Source organism: Nelumbo lutea, chromosome 1, assembly GCF_056320005.1.
Source record: "Nelumbo lutea isolate HS-2025 chromosome 1, American lotus-T2T, whole genome shotgun sequence".
NCBI lineage: Eukaryota > Viridiplantae > Streptophyta > Magnoliopsida > Proteales > Nelumbonaceae > Nelumbo > Nelumbo lutea.
The window spans coordinates 191,275,464-191,279,646 of NC_142684.1; the positions used below are offsets into that span (position 1 = coordinate 191,275,464).

General features: G+C 34.2%; 1 long non-coding RNA gene across 4 annotated transcripts; it reads left to right on the forward strand.

Annotated features, from left to right (window-relative positions):
* LOC148880039 (uncharacterized) lies at positions 1-3,938 on the forward strand. Of its 4 annotated transcripts, none has more exons than XR_016104436.1 (4): positions 372-582; positions 893-960; positions 3,240-3,592; positions 3,703-3,938. It is a non-coding gene; the product is annotated as an uncharacterized LOC148880039 (long non-coding RNA). The 4 variants fall into 4 exon arrangements; XR_016104438.1 differs by lacking the exon at positions 372-582 and adding an exon at positions 634-773; XR_016104435.1 differs by lacking the exon at positions 3,703-3,938 and having other exon boundaries at positions 1-582; positions 3,240-3,654.
* Positions 3,939-4,183: the final 245 nt, after the last annotated feature.

Here is a 4,183-nt window from a genome sequence, read left to right on the forward strand (position 1 = left end):
GGCGATGAGACCAAAAAAAGGCTGGTCAGAAGAAAAAAAAAAACAGGAGAAAAAAAATAGAGGAACCAATAAACGCCGCGAGCGGCATGAGCAAAAAAAAGCAGGAGAGAAAAACAAAATAAATATAATGAGCGATGTGTGAAAAAAAAATCGCTAGACAAACCTGTTTGAATTTTGTCTTCACCTCTTTCGATCTCTCTATGACTCTGTCTACACCTCTCTTAATCTCTCTGTAAAAATATAGTTACTGTATGAACTGTATGAACTCTATCTACACCTTTGTCGATCTCTTTGTTACTCTTTCTATACCTTTCTCGATCTCTCTGTAGTTTCTAACTATTATAAGTTAATGGTCGTAGGAAGACCTCATTGCAAAGGTATAGTTGGTGGTTGTTGAGGTTGAGAAGCGTGAACAAACAAATAACCGAGAGATAGACAACTATCTCATCAATTATGACTTGAGCAAGTACATGAATGGGTGGGAGAGGAATGAAAAGGCAAAGCCATGACGATGTGGCTTAATAGGAAGCGAGGATAGGAGAAGGGAAGAAAGAGTGAGAGTGAATGAGAGACTAAGAAAGGGTAAGGGAGAAAGGAGAGGGGTTTAAGGAGAGAAGAGAGATGAGGGAATGGAAGAAGGAGAGCAGTGGTGATGTGGAACGCAAAGACGTTTAGACTTCCAAAACGTCTCCCGCCCTATCTTCCCTTTTGTTTTTCACCAAGTCTCGAGGGAAAGGACCTAGGACGAGATCCCTCTCTCTCACCTCTTCCATGTGTCTCTCTTTGTTCCATCTCCCTATCCTCTTCTCTCTCTCTGTTTCGTTTATATTGATTTCTTCTTTTCAAGGTTCTCTTAGGGTTTGAGTACTTATTTGGATTATGCTTCATTCAGGGATTGTCTAAATTGGCAAAACGACATGCAGGGCTATTGGTTTTTTGAAAAGTATCTTTGGCCATCTGGTGGGTACATGAATGTTTTTGTTTTCTTATTTGCATTTATTTTGTTTAATTTCATTCTGTTTTCTCTTACAAGGAAAAGAGGGTTTACTGATGACAGAAATGCTAAGGATTGCACGAAAATGGATGATTATTCAGTTTTGTATGGATTTGCCTTGGAGATGTCGATTATTAATTTTTTTTCTTTTTTGGATGATTTTGCATCTTTTTTTCTCTAACGAGGTTGTCTCTATTGTCATGGTTGTGGTTTTTCTTGGATTTGATGGGATTGGCTTGCATGTATAGTACTTGGTTTATGCGTGTTAGGGTTAGTCATATTAATTACCTTTTTTGTTTTTCTCAAGGGTTTAATTAGCAGGTTTTCAATGACGAGGTTATTCCCTGCTGTTGTCTTGGTTGTGACTTCTGGTGTTCAATAGGGTTTGGAGACTTATAGTTTGGTTAATCCTATTCGGCTTAGAGATGTTGATTTTACCCTTTTTTCCTGGTATTTTATTACCGATCTTTTGTTTGATTGTTCATTGTCTCTTTTTTTTTTGATGCTATCAATTTGATGTTTGTGTTGGGGTTTAGCAGTGGCTTTGTTGGTTTCAGTGATGCTCTTTATTGCACGGTGACAATTATGTTTTATGGGTGGTGGCTATGTAGGTTATCCAAATGTTGATTGGATTAGCTATTTTGTGGTGTGAGTGTGGAGGTTCTATGGTGGATTACGTGATTTGGTGTTGTTATTTGGGAGTGGTTTGGTGGATTATTGGATTGTTGACCAAAATGACTATTTTTTGTGTGGGTGTGGAGGTTCTTTGGTTGATTTGATGATTTTCTACAACTATTCGGGAGTGGAAGGCGATTACCAGAGTCTGGTATGTTCAGAGCTTGGTGGTTGGTGTTTTGGTTTGAATCCTGTGGTGGTTGTGGGGGCTACCGATGTTTGGTTTGTTTAGATTTTAAAACCAATGTTTGTTTCGTTATATTTAAAGTGTCATCCTTTTTGTGATGTTATGTTTATTAGATTTATGAATTTTTATTTTCTTTTTTTATTATGATAGGAGTTTAGTCTGTTGTTATTTTTTATTATTTTCTTTTTTGGTGTTGTTGTCATGCTTATCAAGTTAGTTTTGTATATTTTGGTTTCTATTGTTCTTATATTTTTTGCCAATGTTTCCTTTTGTGGTTCAGGTATGTGGCTTTGCTATTTGATCTTTATTTGGTTAGGATATTTTTTTTTTGCTGCACTGGTTAGGATATTAAGACATTTCTTTGTTTCCCTATCTTTATGTTTGGTAAATAAGTACAATAATCATCAATTGTAGTTTACACCAGATTTGTTACTTCCATGGACTTCAGTAAATCAATAAAATTGCTCCCATAGGTAAAGAAGCACTTCCCATGCTCATATAATACAAAATTTGTGCCTTCACTTGGAAAGATGTTTTTTTTTTTTATTTTTATCAAATATGTTGCTTCCTTTGCAAATTTGACAAAGAACCCAACCTATATAGGACACCCAATATTGAATTCCTGTCTCCAATTTTTTAAATCAATGGTTAATTCTTTGCTATATATACAATATAAGTTTCATCAATGGCAGACACACAACAAGTTGGTTGGGTTTTTGGATGTTTTAAAGGAATAACACATCTTTATGTTGTTACTGTTCAGTAAGTTGGTTAGTATTTTGTTGGTTTCTAATTTTTCTTAGTTGTGTAATTGGATTCATATTAGTGTCTTTGAAGCTCCCTACCTGGCCCAATATGAGTGTTTTTTTTTTTTTTTTTTTTTTGCATTTATTCTATTTTCTTAGAAATGTGATGTGCTATTACTTGGGGATGCTTTTGAAAATGTCTTATTTTGGGTATTTCTATCTTTACTTAATTGCCCATAATAAATTAGAAAAAATGAAAAACAAAAATGAAATATGAGGTAGCTAGACTTACCCGTAATAGTTCCAAATGGACAGGACAAAATAGAGCACATTTTGGTTTAAAAATTTCTATGATAAACCAATAACCAGGTGAACACTTGCAGAGTTAGAATCTCAATTTGACGATAATTTCTATAATAAACCAATAACCAACTCCCTTAAGCTTATGAGAAGCAGGAGTCTTATATTTATATAATTTTCTTTATCACATTTATTTGTAGATATTTAATGGTAATTTACAGTTTTCAGTTATTTTTCTTTCATGGCATAGATTTGCGGTGAGCAATATGTAGAATATTTGAATGCTTCATTATAATTGCCATTCTAATGCTTTATGGCTTGTATGTATTGCAATTAGCTTTCAGTAGAAGATAACCATAGACCTATCAGAGCTTAGGTACTTGGAGGATGAGGAGAAGATAATTAAAGGTGCAACCATTGGTTAAGTTGTCGATACCATTTGGGAAATCATGCACTTGGTATTATTTTCCAGGTGTTGAGAGAACCGTTGCATTTCCTAGATTTAAGACCATGAAGATGACAGGATAGCTATGGGCTGACCTTTGCTTCAACTTGAGGAGTTTGTATAGATTTGGAGCAATTGATACAGAATTACAGGATGAAGAGACTTTGATAAGGAGCAGAGATGGTGGTTTTGATGTTGGAGTTTCTACTTTGGTCAAATATAATCATTTATTCCCTCCACAATTGGTATGTAGTCTCCAATTTGTAATGTACAATAAAACAGTATAATCCAAATTAAGTTGCTCTAATACTAACTTTGCACATCATCAATTTTCTTTTATTTGCCAATTTCATAGGAAATTGCACATCATCAAGGAAATTGGCCTCTCACCAGGAGATTGAATCTCTTGAAAGCAAAAAGCGTTCTAACACTTAAGAGCATGAACATTCAACCACACATTGGGAATATTTCCAGTACATGTATGCAGGTGGTGTTCCTGTTGTATGGTTGGATGCCCACATTCTCAGTTTAATGCTTGGATTGTATTCAAATTGATTTGGTTCAATTGAAATATAATATTGTTGACTTAAATAGATTTATGGTTTTTTCATTATTTTTTTTCTTTAGACAAAATGATGTAAGATTTACATTTTCTCTTAATCACTTACGACATGATATTGGATATTGGGCTTTCCTGTGCATCGCATAGGGCCCTGCTATATATATATATATATTAAAACAAGGAAGTCTGAAAATTTTTCCTTTTTTTTGAAATTTTTATTTTTTTTAATTTCATGTCATTTTTGAAACAACCAATGATATGCACTTTCTCAATA